The following is a 24,616-nucleotide window of genomic DNA, read 5'->3' as shown; positions in this document are numbered from 1 at the left end:
AATGGGGTTTTTTTAAGTGACCTGGGTTAACACTGCAGTGTGGGGAGTTGAAAAGGGATCACCTGATGAAACAGAAATACCTCCCTCCAAGCTATATTGCAGGAATTCCAGCCAAGCACCCCAACCGCAGCAAACAATAAGAGCCTTCTGGAACAGCACACGTTCTGTGTCAGCAAAGCAGCATTAATACAAAATTCAATTCAAATAAAGGAGCAGTGACCCTTCAGAAAGGGTAGGGCTTCATCAGGCTTCTACCACACCAAACAAAGACCACCGAAGATAGTCAAACCACTGCAAAAAAACTATTATATCAAAAGGAGGAAAACAGTGTCAGCCTTGTACATGTTTTGCTGCTGAATAATGACAGTGTTTACCTTCTCAGCCTAACACATTACTGCTCTGGACTCGACTTTAAAACAGAGTACATGGCAGAATTAATTATGTCCTTTTCTCTAAACTACCATTCCCTGGTTATTTATTAGCTCAGTCTGCATATATTCATAGATGTGTCTAACATAAAAAGTTAAAAGGATTTAAAACTGATGCCTAAATACTTCCCTCATTTGCAGAGTCCGCTCCACCCTCTGGACAGGCAGTGGCATCAATAAATACAGCCTCAGGCTGCAAATCAGTCACTGCTCAAGCAGTTGAGGGAGACATGGGGGAACCTCAACCACAATGCCAAGGCAAGTGTGTCTCAGGAGCAATGCAGTGCTGGATCCCAAGCAACCATCTATCTCAGACATGCTCTCAGAGAGTTGTGCTAAGGACTTTTCCACCCTTGCTGGTTCACCCACAGTTTGGAGGCCACCAGCCCATTCCTGTGTGTTTCTGGAAAAGACAAAAGCCGTGCCACACAAAATACCCTGAGTTCAGCACCTCAGCAAAAGAATGGCAGATAAATAAAGTTAGGTGAGCTACCCAAAAGGAAAACTAAAGGGAACTCAAAAGCATCTCTGCAGTTGTCTGTCTTCACTCTCCTGAAGTCCTCCCTGAAGAGGGACAAATACTAGGGAAAAGCAGATTGGAGAAGACATCTGGTTTAAGACAATCAATTTGATTACACCAAGGTCCCTCATCTCAAGGAGAGAAGATTCCATGCTGACCATTCACTGGAAGGAGATCAAAAGGGAAGAGAAGGTGGGCACTGCAGAAAGCAGAGACAGAAAAAAGAAAACCCTTTCACAGACACTTTACAAAGAGTAGCAGCACTTTTGTCAGGAGAGATGTTAGGGTCCTGTATTCCCATGTGAATACTGCAGTTGCTTTTCGCCTCATCCAAGACCAACAAGCAACTCCAACTAACACATCAAATTAGCTGCATGTCTAGGAATTAACTTCTTGTCTTGCATCAGAGGTCAGTTGAATCTTCTCTCCACCACAAAGGAAAACAGGGTACATTTTGGTACAGCAGCACACTTAGTTCTTCCACCCATCATCCATGGCACTGGATTTGTGTCCAGAATGCCTCAAAGATATTTAGAAGTAGACAAGACCAGGTGCTTGTAGTCAACACTCAGAAATTCTGTCAATCACCCATTTTGTGGAATTCAGCATTTCAGAGGTGTAGATAGGGTTCAGAAGACCAAAGGGGGGTGTTAAATTTGTTCATGATTGTGTTCTCCCATCTTTGGGCTAAAAAAACCCCTAAAACTCTCAAGCTTTTTATGATTTCTCCATGTCAGAAGCTCCTGCCTGAGGGAAACAGGGAAGAGAAAGGGATGGAGGAAAAGCAACTGCATCTAACAATCTGGAAGCATGAAGGTTTCATTTCATAACAAAATGACATTAAGTGATAGCAACAAGTTTATTTTCCAGTGGAAAAAAAATGCAGAGCATCTCTTTAAAAAATATTATAAATTGATGAGATTGTGCAGTAATATGCAGATATAGCCTGTATTTCATTATTCTGCACTGTGTCCACTACATCTGATTAAATGAATAAATGAGGTCCTTATGTCATACTAGAGGCATTATCCCCACTTTTGTTTACAATGTCTTTCTAGCCTTTAACCACAGCACACGCAGCACAGCTGGCTGGCAGCACAACATTACAACCCAACATGCAAAAGAAGTTAGCATAGGGGAAGTGATTCTAAAAAAAAACCACAGGAAAAAATCTTGCTTCACTTACCTAAGCAAAGTTGTCATTAGAGAGTTTTCCAGTAATAAAATCCAAGAAAAAAAGCCTGAAAAAAACACAGAACAAGGCAAAGTTTTAGTACATAGGGTATTATTTCACTTTTTTCTTGGAAATGGGAAAAGTCAGTGATTTAATGAAAAAGTAAATTCACTCCATTAGTTGCCTTTCAGATAATTATTTGTAACAAAAAGGTCCTCCCCAGACAGCAAACCTAACAGAAACAATAGGGCAGATTTTTCACTGCTGCTGCCAGCATTATACCAGTGCAATTCCCCAAATGTCAATCACGTTGGACTGCAATAAAACTAGTGTTATCCAGCAGACGAGTCAGGCCTAAGGCAATTAGCTAAGCTGCTCCATTTAGATTTTCAGTCATCTCTCCCTCCCACTGAGCTAGATTACCAGAAAGTTTGAACCAAGTTGTGGGGTGGGAATCAAGGAGGAGTCACTTATGTACACAAAGAGTAAGGCTGAAGGTGGCCAGAAACAAAAATGCTGCTTATAAAAAAATACCCAAACCACCCCAGGGCTAATTGCAACAGACTGAGGCAGCAAGAAATGTATCAATATTAAGAAAGCTGGGAAAAACAAGACTTCATTATAGTCCTAAAAATCCAAAGCAAAGTACAAGTTACTGGCAAAAATGGCATGTGGCCATAAAGGTCATACCAAAATCACTGCTACCAAAAAAACTCCTCAAAACTTGTTGAGACTCATGAATGCAGACTGGAAAAAAAATAAAAATAAAAGAAACCACACACCCAAACTAACTGAATATGGATGACTGCAAGCCTCCAAATCAAAGAGGGAGTTGACCACTGTTTAGGAGGAAGAAATCATTGCTTGTTCCAAGATTAAAAACTTATAATTCTGGCCCCGGCTGAAGCACTATCATTCACTAATCTGCTGCAATTTAGTCGGGCTGATCCCCTGCTCAGACAGACAGGGCATTATCAAAAGTTCCTCCATTCATTTCGCTTCCTGTTAGCCAGTGAAAGCCCCTTTTATACCCTCCTCCAGAGGCTGCTAAAGCCAGGGAAGACTTTCCGATAGAGAAGATAAGGTAGTTGGATTTATTCATGAGAGGAGGAAGGGAAGTTGTACAGGCTGATTACAGCTGCTCCAAAGCTGAAAACTAGAAGTTTGGAGGAGGGAGGTGGAAGATGATGGATTTCTTATTAAATAAGCATTATACCACTGCCATGATTGTTAGAAGCAGCATCAACTCTCCTGATACTCAATTACAGAATTGAGATTTTGCTCACAAGTTGGCATCACCAAATACAATTGAATAATTCAATTGAATCATTCAAAAATACATGGACAAGGCAGATTGTGGTATATTTTAAGAGACTGAGTATATAATCTTTTAGAAAATACCTAAGACCAAAAGGATAAACTAGCCAGAGTCAGAGGGAAAACACTAGAAATGGTCTCCAGATTGAGACTGTTCACATATCATTTTCAGGGTCAGATCTTGTTCTTCTTGTCGACATGAGCACTCTCAGACTTCAATGGGGTAAGATGGTAATTTCCACATTACTTAACATGTGTCAGCAATTTTGAACAGTTGCTTTGCAGATTCTCAGAGCAAACCAAGGAAAATCTCACCAGTGAGAGCCCAGAACAGTATTTGGCGGATGAAAAGCTGCCTGGAAACTCTATCAAGGCTCTGAAAAATATTCCCCCATTAATGTTCAAACATTCTGGTATAGTTAGAACAGTTTTTAAGTGCAACAAGATGGAAACGCAAACAAAAACACATTTCTCAAGTTTAAAAAAGTCGAGCCAAAGCAGCAAAACTCTACCAGAAGTTAGGGCTAACAATGATGGTTACAGGGGTAAACCCTGCCTCTTCCTTCCCCTCTCTCAGACTATTCTTCTCCAAATGAAGGAGCAAAATAAACAAGAATCAAAATATCCACAGCAGAAAATCACAAGCAGCTTTAAGAGAAAGAAAGTAACTCGGCTATACCTCATCATTATTCCATCCAGTCCAAATACACATCAAGTCTTTAACTGTTTTCCCCTCTGACAATGCTAAATGAGATAAATACCAGCAAAAATAATTTATTTCTTAACACACTGTTATGGGAATGGGAAAACTTAAAGGTACCAGTTTGAATTAGACAAGGATGGAGTATAAATATCTGCTGGGCAGAAAGAGGGAATAACCAAAGCTAGAATGGCATGAAGACCCAACAAAGATGGTTCACAGGTCACCACAGGGAGGGTGAAGTATCAATGGCACTTATGTAAATGAGGACAAGGCTGACTAATTAACTCTTGCTTTGCAGAATACCCATGTGCAACCAAAAAGCAACGAGCTACAGCAAAATCCAGAGCTTATTTTGATCCAGCTCCTCCTTGAGGTTATTTTACATATACTATACAGAACTTGAGCACAAACTGTACAGATCAGTTTGCTCAGTGGTCACATAATTTCTTCTCAGTGATCAAAGAATCAGGGAATGAGGAGACAACAGCCTCTTTCTATTCTCACCCCAGCCTGCATCTCTTCAGACACATCACTCCAGGCAAAGCTCAGCTGGCACCTACTCTCCTCACTTTGTGCTGCAGTGGAATCTGTTGCAACCACCAACTTCAATCACAAACTACAGCAAACTCTGCAAACGCTCAGATTTAATGGGTACCTCAGAAAAAGCTGCCAAGTCTCAGATTCCCTCCATAATAAACAAGGTAATATTGCTCCCCTATCTTCACAGAGACTTTGCAACACAAATCTGAATGGACAACGAACTGTTATAGATCTACAATGCACAAAAGCAATTTTACATGTTAATTTGCAGTTTCACACTATGAATAAGGACAAATTTATCAAAGCACAAAGGGTGTTTCCTACAGTGAGAATGTCGTAATGGGATGACAAGACATAGCCTGCTTGTTCTGCATGTTTGGTAAGATTGTTGGGTCTTTCTTGTCACAAAACAACTCTTGTTACACCAATATTTAATTAAAAACAAGCAGACGTCCACACAAAATTTCCCGTTTGTTTTCAGTTCCAAGGAATCCACAGTGGCAAGTCAGAGCTGATACTCACTGCATCACAAGGAAATGAAGAGGCACAAATGAGATGTTCCTTGCTCAAGTCTTTTCAGCCTGATAAAGACCCAACTGCAGGTGATGCAAGGGAGTGAGACCAAGCCTGAACACTCTTCCCACTCAAACTGACAGACTACAACAACACCATAATGGCCCATGCCCACTGGAATAGAGCTGGCTACAACTCATTTGGTACAGTGAAAATATGACTTTACACATATGACAATTTCAGAAAAGCCAAAAAAAGAACAGGTTTACTTGGTTCTTACATTTCATTGCCCGCCTTCTGCAAATTCAAGGTTGGTTGTCATGATGCCAGGGTTTCGAGGTCACTTTGGTTTTTTTAGTAACCCCAAAACCTAGAAGTTCCTATTTCTAACGACCACATTATGTTTCTCATAGCCCTTAGTACAGATATACAGATGCCCAGTTTCTAGCATCTGCACTGTCAGGAGTTACATTTGCAACAGCTGTGACTGAAGGCAATGGAAGATTTCAACGGGCACTTCTTTGCCACACAAGCCTGCAATTCCAGATTTCTGCATACACTGGAAGGGGTGTGTGGCATTATCAGTGCTGGAGTTCAGCATGTTCCTGGGCAGCTTTGCAATAACAACACTTAGACTGTTAAAAGTGGCTGCAGCGGAGTTCAGAGAGGAAAATCTGCAAAGAAATCCAAAATTCAGAGAGCCAATCCTGCACATGCAAATCAGGCTTTGCAAACTCATGACGCACTGCAAGAGTAAGGATTTTCCATCTCATCTTCGAGGCAAGCAGCAGCAAAAGCTTAGCAGTGCCAGGAAGGTTAGAGGACTGCCAGAGCATGCACAGGAGGAGGTTTGTCTGCAAACAAGAACAGCCTTGACTAAATTCGTGTAACCAATTAAGCAACAATTCTGCACTGAGAAAACTGCATCTCCCAGTTCCCTGCCTGATCCTCAACTCCTGTTTCTTGAGCTGGCTTTCGATTTTTAAGTCTTCAATTTTTCTTCAGAGGCAGAAGACAAATGGATGTCAATTCTGCACACATCCTGGTTGCAAGGCTTTCATTTGCCTTTTAAAGACCATCAGTACTTAGAAGTGACTTAACACTAATGAGCTTTCACCAGCAAGGCTGCAAACATTAATACATGTGAGTAGGCATGTTAAATCTACTCAAATTACCAATCTGTGAGGCTCTCCTCCAGCCTGGACTGGACTTCAAGCCAAGGGATGATGAAACCTGGAAGGTTAACTATGGATTTTCTCTCATCTGCATCCCTTTGTTAAGCTACTCAGTGATGCTAAGCAGATGCATTTTGAATGTGCTGCTTCGTCTCATATAAATGGGGAAGAAAAGAAAAGAGAGTCAGAAATAGTACTTATCTCAAAAAAAGCAAATATTTTAAACTAAGTACTGCTACTGTTTGTAGAATGGCCTGTAAGAGAGATATATCTGGAATTCCTTTAAATGCATGTGTTCAGTTTTTAAACTGCAAACAAGTCAGTCTGACAAACCAGCTCAGTTAGGATTGCTCCAACAAAGCCCAGGGTCCCACCCCCCATCCTCTTCCTAAGTAAGCCAGCACAAGTTTCTGGCATAGACACTGGTGTGTGAGATTTTAACATTCCCCTTTCCATAAACAGTCATACATCAAGCTCTAAAAATTTGCTTCACAGAAACATTCGCACTAGTAAAACTCAATTATTCTAATATTTGTATGACACATGCAGGAGGGGTACATAAAAAGGTTATGGTGAGCTCATTTAAGAATTTAAACAAGTACTTGATAAAAAGGTTTTGAATTATTCACTCAGCTCCACTATTAAATCAGGCTTCCAAAAGAGTCTTTAAACAACAGCCCAGAAGACGCTGTATTTATAACAAAAAGGCAGCACTGAAGCCATCAGAGACTCACAGCACAAACCATTCAGAATTACAGTGTAAATGCACCCAGGCAGAGTATCGTGTCTTGGTCACAATCGTGCCAGATTAACTGGACACTTTGAATATTTATACAAATATTCCTTTCTGGAGAGGCAGCACCACTTCTGTCTAAATATCTTAAGTACTGCTTTTTAGGCTAAGAAGGAGTTATTTCTACAAGAACATCCAAAGTTGAGAGAAACACTCAGGAACAGTACTAAGCAAGACAGAGACAATCTTTTGCAAGTATTTATTTACTTTTGAACCAGACCATTTGGGCTGGCAACAAGTATTTTCCTATGCCCCAGTCCAGCCCCTCAAAGCTTCACAGCCAAATTCAAGTGAAGACATCACCACACATCTCCATTATAAACTTCCATGTTAGGTTTACAGACAGCACAGCAGTTTTCTGAATACTTGCTGCTCACACACATACCAAACCTTTTTTTTCAAAACCTCAGGACCCACTTGAAATAATGGCCATCTCTAGAGGGAGGAAAAACAGGGGGCTTGGAAGAGATAACATGAGTGGTTCTTCACTTCTCTGGCACACACATCCTCTCACCACCTGCTTCCTTTCTCCCCATCCCTTTTTCTTCCACATCACAGGCTGCTCTCAGCAGTTCAGCTCAATGAACATGAGCCAAGATTTCATCTCAAAATAACTACTCCAAGACCATTTCAGCTATGAGCATCACCCACAGAAACATTCCCATTTGCATATCATCTCTCCTTCAGCAGCCTGTTCCCAAATAAACTCATGGGCTGGTGGTATCAGGTCATGAAGTTGTGAAAAAAAAGCAGGATACCCTCCCACTGCATCCAGCCATGCTCCCAGAGCAAGGGCAGGATGAGTCAATCTCCCAATATAGATTGTTTCAGGCATTTCTGGCAGCATTATTTTAATGACACTATTTCATTTCCTTCAGCCATCTCATTGATAGAGCTCAAGTTAAGTATTAATGAAGTGCTTGAACACTCTCACTATCTGGAGGATACGTAGGGTGTCACCTAACCAGCTGCTCAAGACTCACACTTAGCTGCTCTGGTCACCAACACAACCAAGAAAAGGATTTTTGCATCACATAAGTGAAGGAAAGATTTGGGTGTGAGAAGCATGAGCCAAAACTACCATAGTAACAAATACAACTGAGCCCAGAGCAGAACCAGCAGCACATCAATCTAAGACAACCATAATCCATTAAAAAAAAACAAAAACAAACCCAAACCTCAGGGAATCTTGTAATTTCTGAAGAAATGGGGGTTTGGACAGTTTGGTTTTGCTGTTACAATGCCAAGACACTGTAGCAGTGCCACCAGCAACACATGTCCTGAAACTTTTTAAATATTTTTTAAACCTTTAAATTCAAATTTGCTTCCTTCAAACCTATGTCCCACCTCCTCATCCACATGCTCTTACAAAGCTATTTGGAGCACCAGTTTTCCTGGCTATGGGTAAGGCTCCACACCTGCACCACTGCAAGTGTAATTATGGCAAAATACCATGGCTATTTGTAGACTTCCTGTTCACCAAATTATAATATTACTAATACCTTTGCCTTGAGCATTTATTTACAGAGCTGGAAATCCTGAAGTGACACTGGAGATCACCAAAACATTCTGCTGTCCACTCCTCCACTATGTAACAATGCTTTGCATTAGCTTTTGGAACTATTCAGAGGGGAAAATAAAATCATCAAAATAATTCTTTATAAATCTGTCCAATGAAAAAGAGGGGGAAAAAATGTAATTCAGTTAAAACCCTGCATTAGCTTACTCCAGTTGAGACTGGAAGGCATTTTACACTTCAGCTGAATTGGCAGCTCAAATTCAACTTCAGGCTCCAATGCAGGCTTTAAGTCAAATTCCTCAGCAGAGTAAAACCCTTATTAGTCTGTCTTCACTGTAATTTTAATCTTATTTAATTCTGAGTATGTAATTTATGTTAAGAATAACCCACGTTTTTCAGAACAGGATATATTGCATGCAGAATTAGTCCCCAGCTAGCACAGTTAAGGTTTCCCATAAAGAAACATTTTTTCACATATTTACAGCAGTGGAAAAAAACACTGAAAGCTTTAAAAACATGCAAAAGTTTTCATGCATCATAGATGGTTCTATTAATTCACCCAATATATCCCTAACCCACTGAAACCTGGCCATGCAGCCTCACTTCAAGCCAATGCTATGCTAGAAAGATGTTTGATCTGTTTAAAAATTGACATTTCTTTTTCACCACACACATGAGTGGAAGAAAAGAGAAAAATAGTTGACATTCCTACCTTTAAAAAGGGACAAGATCATCCCATTCCTTCTCCCATCCATTTTTCCTGATTTGTGATTAAAAGAACAAAACAAAACCACAACACCACCATGAAAACACCTGTGAGGACAACATCTCAATTTCAAGTTCCACCAACAGGACAAAATTCGTAACAAATCCTCTAGCTGAAATGTAATGAAAACAACTTCAAAGCACTATCTGAAGTTCACAAAGTCAGTTTTAGAGTCAAAACTGTCAATGAAGCTGGTACACAACACCCACCCATACCAACACAAGCACTATTTACATCCTGTAGCCAACTGAAAGCTCTGAAGCCCCAGTTACTATCTCTACCAATCATGAAAACATTCTCTACGTATTTCCTGCATTATTTGCATGGTTACTTAGGTTTTGGGGTTTTGTTTGGTTTTGGTTTTGTTTGAGGCTTTTTATGCCCACTAAGTAAAAAGCAATGAAGATCTCCCACCCAAGCTCAGAGGAAACGCCAATGAATTACCAGCGTGGTTTCCCACCCTCCTTCTGCACTTGTTGCTACAATTTTGTGTTGTCCCCTTAGCTCCTGCTCTTCTTTAAGAGGTAAAAAATAGTTCAGCCTCTATCAAAGCAACACATCCTTTCCAGGGAGGCTCACACCCTGCCACAGCCTATTTGAATAATCTGAACGGGAGACACAGGGAATAGTTAAACCTTTTCCAAGAGAGGGGTTGTGATTTGAGAGTGAAACCCAAGAGATGCACAGACCAGAAGAGCTGGACTGTGCCAAGAGCACAGGTCTGTCCCACATCCCAGGAGGGCATCAGAACACCAAAAACCTTCATGACTTGCACTAAAATACCCACAAAGGGAAAAAAATTCATCACTCACTTGACCCTCCAGATTTTCCTCCGTTTGCTGTGGTGCAGATGTGGAAAAGTTAAGGAGAGGGTTTGCAGGACTTTGCAGCACGTACTGTGCTCGAAGCAGGAGCTGTGCAAGGGAAGTGAACCAGAGAGGCCCTGGCCAGATGTTTCCATTCTCCAACACTGCCAAGGAACTGGGAATGCCGAGTTCACTACCTTGGCGTTATTTACATTTCACAACATCCAGCAAGAACCGTGCCACAAGCAGTTTAGAAAAGGAAAATACCACGTGGCAAGGGAGTGTTTGACCACTGTCTTCATTAAAGGGGAGAAAATTAAACTGGTTTTTTAGTCCAGTTCCGAAACTTTGCCTAGTTTCATTTTGCCCACTGCCATCCAAACAGGACACAAGCATCCCGAGCCTCATCCATTTCAAGGTAATTCCCAGCCACTGCCTTTTTGCATTCATGATTCCTTCTGGGGTATCAGAGATGGTTAACTGTGCCACCCCTGAACATTTTCTTTCCATTTTCCAAAATAAACTGATTTTTGATCTAGCACAGAGGACAGCTTCTCCTTTAGCAACTGTGCCACAAACCAAATGCTCCGAAGACCAAACCTGAAAATATCCTAGGTGGAAGAGTGCATTTCGGAGGCTTTCATCCAAACTTCAATCCTGAGACCCAACAGGTTTGATAATGAGCTGCCAGATCCAGTTTGGCAACTAGAACAGCTACTCCAAGTGCTGTCCCATCCACCCCAAGACACTGGAGCTTTAGACATGGACCACATCCCTGCATCCCTGCAGCAACAGATAGGAAGGGTGATGGGGGAAACATTTTTTCACCCCATATTATGATCCTCCAAGTTCTCTCTGAGCTCACAGCAGAGGGACAGAGAAAATAAAAAGGCCAGTATTACCCATTTCTATAAATGTCAGTACTTTCTTGAGCTTTCAAAGGGGTTCTGTATCTCAGCACAGACACTGTATCATGTTTCTCAAGGTTTCGTGCTGGTGAACACTGCCCAGACAGGGCAACTTTACTGGGAGTGAGTGCAAAGGCTCCCCTCCTGCCACTGCCACAACGGGACACCTTCCTTCCCAAAGTAAACCAGACACTAATGCTATTTATGGATCCTGTTGCAGAACCAGACAGGCTTCCCAGCCACTATTCATCAACGTGCAAATAGGTTTTATTTCACGGCAGGAAGAAGAGATTTGAAAGAAAAAGTCCCGACGTTCTATTTTTTTTTGAAAAAAAAACCGTATTTTTAAGATTAGTTGGAAATTCAACACAGAACAGTAACACCTGCAAATAAAGCCTGATCACAAGTTCTATGGAGAACACTTAATTTTTTTAAAAACTGGCAATTTCAAATTACTTCCTAAAGGATTACTAAAGGAAAGCAAACATCCATGGAAAAGGCAGCCAGCTGATGTGCCAAGGGACACACCTCCTGAAGAACATCTGCTCCATCACTCCTGCACATCCAGATGAAAGGCAAGGAATGTAACTGAAATCTTCCTTACTTTACAAAAAAATAAAAAAGACTACATGAGTTTCCAGAGACACACAGATGAACAACACTCACCACTACTACTTTTAAACATTAACACAGCAGACTCCACGGACTTGTCTTCCCATGTCTTTGGGGTTTTAGTGGGAACTACAGCTTTGTTCTTACAAGCATTTTTCGTGGAAGCACCTTTGCATTTAAAATGTCAACTGTAAATGCATCTGCTATTCTGATAAAGCACCCACAAGCACTTAATTTCATATGCAAGAAGTTTTACAAAGCTCTTAAAGAGCCCAAGGGCATTTGGAAGGATAGATGCAAGTTCAGAATGAGTCTTAGCATATCATCAACTAAAAAAAAAAAAAAATCTATTCTTAGATATCTCCCTTTGGTGATTCCTATAATCTTTTTTTTTTCTCCCACTCCTTTGAGAAAGTAAGTTGTTTGGTTATTTGGAAAAAAAAATGGAAGAACCTGTTTTGCAAGGCATATAAACAAAGCAGTATCTTCCAAAAAAAGAAAAGCTCATTCAAAAGTATGTAAATATTAGGGCTGGTAACACAAACAATAAAACCACAGGAAACACAAGAAATTAAGAATAGATCAGGACTCATTCAATTTCCTGGCTGCTGGATATATAAGCACTTTTCTGGGTTGGACGTATGAGGCCAAATTTATTTTCTGAATAACAGACATCAGGGAGTTAACACAGATAATTTAAAGAAGCAAACAGAAATCAGTGCCTGTTCTGATCCTGCCTGTGCTCCTTGGCAGGACAAGGACACTGATCAAGGCAGCTACACCCAGAACCTGGCACATCACAGCACCAGAGGTTCAGCATCCTGCACTGAGCAGTGAATTCAAGTTTGCTAAAATCACAGAGAAGGCACAAACAGGATTACTCCTGAATCATCACAGGACACTGCTGAGCGCCCAGTGTGCATCCAAACATTGCTCTTCACCAAGGGACAGCTGGAAGCTGAGCACGAAGCAGAGGTGACAATTAGTTCCCAACGTGCAGGGTGGTCCATGCCATCGCCACCCTGCAACTCTCCCTGGCTGGAAGGCACAATCCCAGAGCTTGACTCTGCATTCCCCAGCTCGGGCGTATTCCCAAATTCCCCACTGCTGCTAGCCTTTCATCTAGCAGCATCCCAACAGCTCTTTCTCTCCTCTCCATCGTGGGCATTTTTTTTTTCCCACCCAGCCAGAAGCAACAAGGTCACAAGTAGACAGAGTTGTACATTTGTTGTGTGAGAATTTAAAACACTGCTCTGCCGGGCATCACAGCCATGTTAACACAACCACAGTGCAACAGCTCCTGCTCCTCAGTCCAACTTCCACTGAACACTAAATCAAGTTTCCTTCATCCTCAAGGTATCTAGTGGCTCAGATCCACACTTAGATAAGAATCAAAAAAAAAGCCCTGCAAAGAAAATAATTTATTTCCTTCACTGCAAACACCAAGTGATGTACTTATTCAAAGAAAAACTTCAACAAGACTTAGAGCATGTTTCCTTCAAAATGGCCTAAGTTTTCTCTTGGCACTGAGATACCACAAACCCAAGGCATAAATACACACAGGTATTTATGCAAATGGTATTTTTCTTTCTTAATTAATATCAGTAGCACTGATCAGATTAGATTTTTTAATAAAAATTGGCAAAGATTTTACAAATTAATTCTTGGGTGGAGGGAGCAGGGAAAATTAAGACTCCTCTAAGCAGAGTATTAAAAAGTTTGATAAGTTTATACTCACTTGATACATTTTATCATAATGCTTAATCTTTTTATATAATGCAATTGTACAGTAACTGTTTGACTGCCATTTATCTGCCATCTCACAGTATTAACTGATATCACAGAGGGGATGAGTCCTGTAAATAATCCAGGAAAGAAAGGGTAAAAAGCACACTCATGTTTTGTAGCTTCAGGAAGATGTATACATTTTCAAACACTTTCTTTGCCACAGGTCCTCCGTCTTCCTCAAGTAGCTTTGAATTTTCATTTCAAAACTTGCTCTCCACGTACTCAAGTGTTTTCTTTTTCTCCACCTGCTGTAAGCTGTTGCTGGGATAGGAGCTCTTATTAGTCTCAAAGAACCTGATGACTTCTGAACTTTGAGATTATAAAGCAAGAAAGTTGCTAAACACTCACATGCAAGTTGATTGGCTAAGAAAAAGTAGTACAAAGTCCTGCCAAAATCCTAGCTAATCTGATAAAGGAAAAACCAGGGAGGTCTAAGCATTATACCCCATGGTTTAAGCAGAGCCAATTCCAGCTGCAGAAGGAAGCACACCACATCCAGAAGAGCACCTCTTCTTCAGAAGTGCCATCTGAAACCACAACATTTCACCACCTCACTGCCCATAGGTAAACTGCAAAATTCCCAGAACACAGGAGAACACGTGACTTACAGGTAAATTTCATACCATCAACAAACAGAACTTGAAATCGACGGGAAGGAGGGAGATACAAATTTACAAGACCTACGTGACACACAGACACGCAGACAGCTCCTAAACACTTCTTTAATTCTCCCACTTTAAATGCACTTCACAATTAATCCTCTTAACACCATGCAAACATATTTATTATCCAAAGTTTTAACTGGTAAGCTCTTCATGCAATGTCTTGTTCTTTTTTTAGCTTAACACACTGCTTATGAAAACAGGGACCAAAGCCCGGTTTTAAGTGTGGAACGGCTCTCAAGAAATCTGCTCCCATAACTCCACTCCCATCAGCATCTTACAGAGAGACAAGAAAGGCACCCACTCAAGAAAATACTTTCATAAGCTAGTTAAAAGCATTTTATAGTTAAGTGCTCAAATCTCAGGCTCCATGTTACACACACCCTTCTTCAGGCTATATAACCAAAGGACTCTTCCAAAATTAATTAGTAGCTCTGGCCAGGGTGGAAAACCAGCTTCAAATTTTGGAGACTCCCAAGCCCCCACTATACAAATAGATTCATACTCCTGTGACCAATTCATCAGGAGCCACCAGCACTTAAATGCAGCCACACAGTGGGCACCAACAAAACCTCCCACAATGGGTCTGAGGACAAATATGTATGTGTTTTCCTGTTGGCATCTGCACTACAATAGAGAAAAACCTGCAGTTAACAAACATGTGCAGCAACATTTCGCCTTGAATCACACAGAAGTGTAAAGAGACACCTGGACCTTGTGAAATGAATGTTTATTACTCAAGGCCTTCTTTTATGACAGTACATATAAAAGAGGTTTAGTCTTTATTTTTCTACCCAGCTGAGACAACCTACCCTCTCTGCAGCTGCTAGGAGAAGAGAAACTATAAACATTTACATTTAATGCAACAAAAGCTTTGCTCACCACCTCTTGCGCTCCACTGTGCTCTTAGACGATGATCACTCATCATAAAAATGGGTGGAGTGGCTGCAAAACACTCAGTGATGGAAAAACTGACTCCCATGTTCAAGAGAGGTTCCTGCACAGGCTGAAAACCCCACCAAAATGGAGTGTTGTCATTACTCCCAGGATGGGAAGTCTTTGGGTTACAGATGCAAACACATCTGCTACACAGCACATGGAGCAGCCTGTTTTACATCATCTCAGAATCAACCTCTGCATCATCTCAAAGACCTTCAGATCAGACTACAGAAACCGTTTTCATCTAGGTCACACGTAAACTCCATCACCTCCAGTTTGGTTTTAAACGATTAAAAACCAGCACTCCCAAGTACAAAATGCAGACTTGAAGATGTCCAGTGCCGTCAGCACTGCAGCCTTGCTGCTGCAATGAGAGATTTATGGTAACAGGGAACAAAACAATAGAACTCATCACGTAACACCAGAGGTACATCACGTAAGCCTCACTCCTCAGCTGACTCACTAAGTGATATTAACTCAAAAAAAGCAAGTCCTGGTTTTGCTGCCATCTCACTTGTGGGTTCAAGATTAGGAAGAATGCTGTGCACACCAGCTCATGAGCCAGAAGAACTTAGTCTGTATAAGGGTCAAATATGGTCATCCTGTCCCCCCTTCCCCCCAAAAATAAATCACTTCCCCCCTTCCTTTAACACCTGCTTCCTCCATCCAAGCATTCATTGTCCCACCACTATTATGTGACCAAAGGCTTCAGCATCCCAGAGGAAACACAGGAGGGAAAACAGTGTGTGTAAAGTGACTAAGACTCATTCCCTTCAGCAATCTCACCCCTCAGCATCCCTTATTTTTCCTCTTTTCCTATTGACAGCAAATTCCAAGATTTGGCCGGGTGTTGATAAGTACATGTGCTTGGAAGCCAAATATGCCACACATGCTGGTATTGAACCCCACTGTGCCCACTGGAACTAGTGTGGACTTTTCTTGCTCTCACACCTCCCCAAGAACCCACAACACAACACCACGGGGCAGGAAACAAGGCCAGACAACCCACAGCCTGACCCAGCACTTTTTGTACTGCTGCCCTGAGTTCACACAAGCAGCCACTCTGTGCATCCCTAAAAAGTGGCAGAAGCAGAACAACATCAGAAACATGGCAAAAGGAGCCTTTGGGCAAACCCACCCTCAGTATCAACTTCCACCAGGAGGTTTTTAACTGCAGGAGGTCACTGTGCAGATTCACACTCCCACTTCAGTCTTCCCTGTGCTGAAAACAGGGATACCTGCAAGGACACGATGAGTCTGCCAGCATCCATGCATGACACATGCCAGGTGTGTTAATCCATGGAAAAAGAATGGGTGAGTCAGTAGTTTGAGTGTGAAGACAGTCCGGTTTAGAACAACTGCTCCATGCCAAAATCTTTATTTGTAATGGTTTTATTAAGTGCAGCATTCAGACTTACAGAACAGTTACACCACTGAGGGCTGAGACACACTGGGAAAAAAAATTTACTTTCCCAAGTAACTTTGCCAGAAACCTCAGATATGGTTCAGATGAAGATACAAATATGTCACAGATTTTAACATAACTTACTGCTCCAATTTGCATTAGTCATGGGTGATAAAAAGCACAGAGGACTCAAACATGACACATCAGGCACTTTCTCTCCACAGAAAGTTTTGATCATCATCATCATCATCAAATGACCTTTAAGATGGCCACCTTAAATCATGCTCACAGAGAAAAAGTCTCACCAAAATTCAGCCTCGTATTTAAATACATAATTCATCGCTTATTTTATTTTCCCTTGCACTCAGAAATAAAACCTGAAAAAAATCCTTAAATCCTTTCTTTTAAACTGGATCAGGCTAATCTCAGTGGTGCTGTCACACTGTAAATAACATCTCACATTAAAAAACAATTTGGGGAAATCTCTCACCTTGTATTTTGCAAATGTAACATTAAGGTAAAAACAGTTCAGCAACAAGACTAAAGGGAAAGTTAGATCACCCACCTGAAAGTAGTAAAAAAAAATACAAAAAGGGACTAGAAGGCATCAGAAGTTGCTGGGGCAAATGCTAAACATTTTGCATAGTCTAATAGAAAATTTCACAAGTGCTTGAAACAAAGATGCAATAGATCACTTGCAACTACCTGCACTCATACATTTTAAATAGTATCTCAGAAGAGCAACTCCACAGGATCCGATGAGCAATCAGGCTCCACCCCATGATTTTCAAGGAAATCAAAAGGTGACCTCATGAAAGAATCAAACCTACAAGAAATCTCTGACAGTTCAGTTGCCACGTTGACTGAACAAAAAACTATGATCAGTTTTGGAAAGACAAGAGCAGCCAAATGGGAAAATTATTTATTATGAGCAACTTATGGAATAACAAAAATTTAAAAAAAAAGGAAAATTTGACTCAAGAGATCGGATCATTTTAAAAAAATATAAAAGTGAATTCACAGTCTCTATGAAGGGGAAAGAGATTAAAGAAAAATACAAGCAGTCCAGGAGAATTAACTTTGTCAAGTGAACCTGTGCTACAGAATTACAAATTCACTGGTGAAGAAGCACCATTCTGGCTGCTGCAGCCAAGGCCACCACCAAGGTCCTACACCAACCATGGAAGCCCCCAAGGCCCAAACCACCAGCAGTCCTCACCCAGAGGCACCAAACCCAACCTTGCACCCAAAACATCGGAATATACTGTATTATATTGGAATATACAGCTCAGAATATACTGTATTTCAACAGTAATACTTCAATGGTACTGCTGTAGGAGGTGCTGACAGTAGTTGAAGGGGTAATTTTTCCTTATCCTAGATTAAATATTTGAGCATTTGGACTGTGAGAACTACATTGCTAGGCCAGCAAAGAATCACCCAATAAACTCTTTGGCATCGGATTTTTATGGTTCTTTTAAATATATATAAAATAGTCTTGTTAGACTGCCTGACCATGTCACAACATGTAATCCTTTACAGCTACAACAGAATTAAAGCTTACTTTTAGCAAGATGTCACACTGCATACTTTTTAAGGACTGTTGACTACTTTAAAATATTTGTGATTGCACTTTCTTCCCATTCCTCAACAACCTAACAGCCTACCTAAAATGGTTATAAAGAAAATTTTAAAAAAATATTATTAGAACCGCAGAACTTATTTTGCAGAAAAGATTTCTCTTCCCTCTTGACAGAAATAATTGCTGTCTTACAGAACTTTAAACACTTTGACTTTTAACTCACTGGCTTATCTCAGAAACATCCATCTCCCACGTTGTCTTCACGTGCTGTAAAACAGGGATGGGCACTGCAGTCAAATGCTATCTTTGCAATCAGAAAAGCACTTCCAGGAGTTTAGGTTTCCCCTGGTGGAAGCATCAGACCCTCTGCCACAGCAGCTGCTTGTGGTAACACAAAGGAACATGAGTCAGGTAACCGATGCAGGTAAAGAATGAACTTTTTTTCTTAACTGATACACGAATTGTGTAGACTAAACAATAACGTATTCTTAACTGGCATCCATTTCCCAGTCTGGTTTGCTGAACAGACCCAAAAACCCCAGTATGGCCCAGCTGAGGAACTGGAAGAGGCTGCTTATGCCTACATCAACACACAAAAGAGAAGAGAGTACAAAACTGCAGTTCAAGTTCAGGATGACAGTGAAACTTTTACCTACTGCATGTCTCCACCAGCCGTCTCCAGAAGGACAATAAAGTGTTTATAGGATTTGTCATGTAGACATTACAAGAGGAGCCACCCTCTTTCTGTGACAAAGCACCATAAATATATAGAGACACGTCGTTCTGAAACAGATCTGTATAGCTTCAGTGTAGCAACAAGTTCCCAGCATAGCTGCTTTTCCTGGGGCACTGCCATATTTTCTTATCAGTAACTGAAGTAACTAACCAGCTAACTCCCAGTGATGGGCTTTGCCTTCTAGATCTGCATAAAGGTCATTTGCAAAGGGAAGAAGGCAGGCTTAGTAAATAAATAAATAAAAAGAAGCCATTGTGCCACATCCAGGGCTTTGTTTCCAAAAGCCACTAAGAAGTGCAGTGCCAGGCTGAAGTGTCTGACTATTCAGTAAGTACAAGGAGTGGCCGACTCCCTCCCCACAGTGAGATTGTTGACAGCTGTTTCAGAAGAGAAAAAAAAGTGAAGCATGACTAAGCTATTCATAAAAATCCCATTATATCCAACACCCTAAAAACTAGTTTTGGTCTAGAAAAGGTGCAGGGCTTCCTGGACGTGGCTGACCAGGTGGTGCATACCAGCCCTGAACCAGGCTCCCAGCTGGATTACAGCCCCTGTGGCAAACCCCAGGGCAGCAAAGAAGGACTCTGTTTACAGCAGAGCTATCAGCTGCTTCAGAACGTCACTCATTACCTTTATCTGTCCTACAGGTGATCAATGCAAGCAAGCACATGAGCACTTGGCACCAAGCAGCACCAAGTAATCACAAGGTGCAAGCTGCAAGGTGTTTTCCACCCCAGCTTTCCACATCCAGCCTCTCATGTGCCTGCAGAGAGGAGTTATCCTCCAGCTGGAAACCACGCCAACTGCCAACTCCCTTTCCAGCAGACTGGTAAAACGTGGGGCCACAATCACACAGGGAGGAAGTATTGTGCCTTTACGGCCTCCTGGACTATCTAGCCTTTTGCTCAAGTTTTTAGCTTCTTTGCAGTGCCTTCCACCAGTAGAGCCAAGCCAAAACCAAGTAGTTCCTCCATACTAATCAGCTGTGTGGTTTAGCTGACTACAGGCTATTTATTGCCTGTGTGGGGAACCCCTATAGAAATAGCATTTAATAGCACTCAAGTAGATTGCAGAGATAACCAGCTACAGTAATAAGCACAAAAGCTTCCAAGCTGCTTCAAGGTCGGTTTTATTGGCCAGTGGATCACCACCAAATACCAGGCAGAGAAAACTGATATGTCGGTGTCCTGGAAACAGAGTGGAAAAGAAGTAGGTACAGCAGGCACTGCAGCTTCTACTAACGATTTTTTGTTAAGTAATTATTTATTAAAAGTTATTATTCCAGCAGAAAATTATATGAAAGAACCCCACTGCCTTTGTAACACAGGAGAACGTGAACACCACCAATAAACCTACCAAGGTTTTTTTCCTCTGGTATAATTTATTGACTGCTGTTCTTAATTCATGCTTTGGATAGAGTAACCAGATTCCTTTAACAGTACTTAATCCTCCTCTTAGCACAGGAGTGTACCCTAGACCAGAACACAGCTTACTCACAAGTATATCCTGCTGAGAGATTAGTGAGTTCTGCATATGCCTGAGTCTCAAAGCTGCGCTACACAGACTGTGTTTAAAAACATCCATCATCGGATAGTACCTGGCAGAGCTCTGTTCCTATGAGAAGCTTTGAGCTCTTAACTGCGTTTCCCTCCTTTGATGCAGCGAAGCTGTAAATCAGGAACATCGAGCTCCTGCCTTTCTCTCTGGCTGCAGTCCCTGGCTGGACTCTGCTGCTCTGAACACGTCGTGTCCTCACCTCCCAGGCTATGCTGGCCATCCGTGGCCGCCGGAGCCGGGCAGCAGATCCGGGCTGGAACGCCGTCACGCAGCACAGCTCATCCACACGACCTGCGGGGGACTCGTCATTCAGGCTACCTACAAAACCTGTCTGCCTGGCAGAACTCAACATCCGTGCCCTTCTAGCAACAGCCCCAGGCTAGCCCGTCTGCCCAGCACCGGGCAGCGCTGCAAGGACAGACGGGCGACGGAGAGAGGCTCAACCCATGGATGCCAAAGACAGGTATGCACTTGAACTCGTGCCAAGGGAAAACACATGCCCAGATGATCCTCTTGATTAACCTTGCTTAATGCACCCATACCCTGATATCAGGCTTGTAAAAAAAAAAAAAAAGGAAAACAAAAAAAGCCAAACAAACCCAATTTAAAGTGTGACAACGAGGCACTGGCATCACGTCCCAAAGCACAGCAAATGTCCCTCTAGTACAGACAGCAGCTCCTATCCACAGGCAGGGATGATATGAGGTTAACAATCTACTCCCACTACTGAGGTATCTATGCATAAAAATACACCTCCCCTAACACTGTAATAAATGAATCATTAGTATCTTACCTTCAAGGACCTGTGTGGAACTTGGTTCACCCTTACAATTCCACAATAGCTCAGCAAGGGCGTGTAAAACATGAGAAACACACCCGACAAGGGACTGAAGAGAGTCACCACAAGCAGAATTAACGTAGCTTGGCCCTTTAAAACCGATTAGATTACATTAGCCAAAACTCCCAGCACACAAGACATCCATGGATCTCAGACCAACTGTCTAAACTCAGCTCTGAAGCTACATGCTTTACATATTTCTACTGCATCGCATATCTCCATGAGTACCTAAAGTTTTATGGCTGACAGAGGTTACAGAGAGCCACAGTGACCAACTGTCCTACAGCAGTACAGGATTTCTAATCCCTTTATCGAATCCCTATCTGGTCATCCACAGCAGAATTGGTACAGCACACTCTTAAAAAAAAAAACCAAAATACAAAAACAAACCAACTTTTTATAAACCACTTTTTTCCCACTTCCAACCTCCAGCTAACATGAAGCCCTGTAAAGGACACTGGAGCAGAACCAACTCCAGAGGTCAGCAAAATCAGACTGAAAATCCCAACTCCTCTATATGACTCGCAGGGACAACAGAGTCACAGAAGGTGAATAAATAGACCCCAAGAGTTTACAGGTTAGAGAAAAACTACCCTTTCGCAACTCTCATCCAGAAACTCCAGCATTTGCTTCAGAAGAAGTGTCTGCACTCCGAGAAGGAAGAAAAATAATTATATTTTCAAGAAACTGAGTGAACGCACGAAACAGGCCCCATGGCAATGACCCTCTGAGTGACACCAAAGGCCACCGAGACCCAGAGGTGAAACACACCAACACCAGCGTGTTGCGGGGCACTCTCGATACGACTCCGCGATGACTTTCTGTGCAATGAACTGAGACACAAAGTTGTGTTGCGAGCCCGGAGGGGTGCTCCGAGCGGGGTATCAATGATTGCAGAGGCAGGGAGGCTGGGGGCCAGCCGGGCACGGCGGGTTCGTCCCCGCGGGTCCCCCGGGCAGCAGAGCCGCCACCCCACCCGGCTGCAGGGGACCGCGCCCGGCCCGGCCCGAGACAATAGCGGCGGGGGGCAGCCGCGCGAGAAAACACTCCGAATAAATGAAAAACTACCGAGAGGCGCAACGCGAAAAGGAATGAAGCCACGCGGAGGAGAGGGGCCGCCCGCAGCGGCTGCACGCGAAGTTGCGCGGAGAAAAACCCCCCGAGGACGAGGAGGAGGAGGAGGAGGAAGGGCGGGGGAAGCGTGCGAGGGCGCGGGAAGGGGAGGGGGGCTCCCGCACACCCCCGTCCCCGGGGAGCGCCCACCCCTCCGCCCCCGCCGGCGGCCTCCCCAAACTTTCCCCCACCCCTTCGCCCAACTCCGGCGGGGCACACTCACCGCGGGGCCCGGCGGGCGGCTTCGCCCCTGGCAGCGGGGCCGGGAGGGAAGGGAGAGGGACGGGGACGGGGAGGGGGCGGAGGAGGCGGCCGGGCCGGTGCTCTCCGCCCGGGGAGGCGGGCAGGAAGGAGGGGAGGAGGGCCGGGGGCTGCCGCCTCGCAACCTGAGCCGCCGCCTGCGCCGCGCCCGCCCCGCGCCCGCCCGGCCGGCCAGGCCACCCCGCATGCGCCGCCCCGCCGGGGCCGCCCCGGGCCGGGGCTGCGGGGCCGAGCGGGGTCGGCGGAACTGTGTGGGGCTGTGTTCTGGCCGTGCCGGCCGAGCAGCGCCGGGAAAGCCCCGCTCCCTGCCCCGGGGGCATTCCCTCGCCCCCTGTCCCGGGGGCTTCCCCTCGCCTGTGCCCTTTCCCGGTTGCTCGGCCGCCGGGGGAGAGGCGGCTGCATGTAGGTGACACGGTGGTGCGGGTGTGAAAGCGGGCGGGCAGCTCCTTGGGCTGCGGGTTTGTTTTGATCGGAGGGGGATCTGGGTGTTGCTTCATCCCTGGAAGTGTTCAAGGCAGGCTGGATGGGGCTTTGAACAACCTGCGCTACTGGGAGGTGTCCCTGCCGAAGGCGGGGAGGCTGGAACGGGGTGATGTTTAAGGTCCCTTCCAGCCCAAACCATTCTGGGATTCTAGGATCCTGCCTTCCCACGTGCTGAGCTCCAGCTGTAGGGCCTGCTCTGGTTGTTGGAGTTCTGCGTCCCCCCTTCCAGCAGTTAAAGCCTCTCCTGGTGCCCAGAGCACAAGCTGTCCAGCTGTTAATGGAATAATCTGCCACCCATCCGTACCTGACGCAAACCCAGCAGCTCCACTCGAGTCCCACCAGCCCAGCCGCAGCCTCGTCCTGCTGCTCTCCCTCTTTCCTGGTTCTCCTACACTTCTGTGCAGTGCATAGGGTTGATGGAGGAACATCTCCCGTACCGTTCCCACGCCTTGCCCCAGAAAAGCAGTGGAAACGGCAACCCACCATTAGCAAATGAGCTCATGTGGTCTGTGGTCCGTGTGCGGCTGGGCTGGAGGAGGCCCTGCAGAGTGAAGATGCCTGATCTCTTGTGGTGGTGACTTGCCTTCAGTTACCATTTTTGTTGGAAGCTCTTTGGAAATGTGTGTATATGTGGTGGCCCAACATTTCCACTTGGCTTCTCCTACTGCTCATGTGTGTATCCTGCTAGCCCTGGCAGTGGCTGGATGATCATGTCCACAAAATCAGTGCTGAGCTGAACATACATCACCTCGTGAGAACCACCCCAAAACCACTTCACAATACTTTCCAAAGAGACCGTGCTGCTGGTCAGAGCACTGGGCAAAGGCTGCAGGTAATTCCCGTACATCATGTTCCTTCTAAGTAGAGCAGAAAAACCAACACTGTGTACAGTACAGATTATCTGCTGAAAACCCTGCATGTGAACTTGGCATTGTCTTCCAAATATGCCCTGTTGATTCAGTTTAAAGCAACTGAAGCAATAAAAATGGTTTCATCGCTTATGCATTTTGGTCATTTTGGAGACTGAAACATACCAGCATTGTGCACCCTTTACAACCAGATATAAAGCAGTAGCTTTTTCTTATATGGCTCCAATAAAATAAGGCACGAGAGCAGAGACCCTGGAAAAATATTTTCCTTTGCCTTCCTGCTACCCGTACAACAAAGGCTTGAGGCAGATCCCTTGGAAGTTCCCAGATCCAAGAAGAGGGGTCAGTCGCAGCGATGGCTCAGCAAAGAGCACCATCTAGTGAAAGGCCACGTCTTGACGAAACTGTCCCCTGCTAGGCGCCAACCCAACAATGACTGACGCAGCCCAGCCCAGCCCCACCTACCTCATCTCGTCTGAAGCAATCGTAAGCGAGCTAGCCTGGGAACAGGCAGCACCTGCCTAAAACTTTCCATCACAAGAACACCGAGATCTTTAGCTCTACCCTCTTGGTTGCCCATCAATGGAATTTTCTTTGCTTCTCAGCTCC

The 24,616-nt window shown here is 43.7% G+C and overlaps 1 protein-coding gene across 11 annotated transcripts in view; it reads right to left on the bottom strand.

Annotated features, from left to right (window-relative positions):
- The window catches only part of AKAP13 (A-kinase anchoring protein 13), a 201,322-nt gene extending 178,548 nt beyond the window's left edge, over positions 1–22,774 (bottom strand). For 5 of the 11 annotated variants that reach the window (XM_085070406.1, XM_085070413.1, XM_085070417.1 and 2 more), the window contains exons 1-2: positions 22,618–22,773; positions 2,135–2,189 (exon numbers count right to left, since the gene is read on the bottom strand). The gene's annotated coding sequence lies outside the window, so the exon portion shown is untranslated. Of the gene's footprint in view, positions 1–2,134; positions 2,190–22,617 lie in introns of all 11 variants that reach the window. The other 6 variants (XM_085070408.1, XM_085070415.1, XM_085070412.1 and 3 more) reach the window with 2 other exon arrangements.
- Positions 22,775–24,616: the final 1,842 nt, after the last annotated feature.

Source organism: Lichenostomus cassidix, chromosome 10 (assembly GCF_008360975.1).
Source record: "Lichenostomus cassidix isolate B80296 chromosome 10, HeHo_3.0, whole genome shotgun sequence".
Taxonomy (NCBI): domain Eukaryota; kingdom Metazoa; phylum Chordata; class Aves; order Passeriformes; family Meliphagidae; genus Lichenostomus; species Lichenostomus cassidix.
Note: the sequence above shows the minus strand (reverse complement) of the source record. Positions and strands in the feature narration are given on the sequence as shown.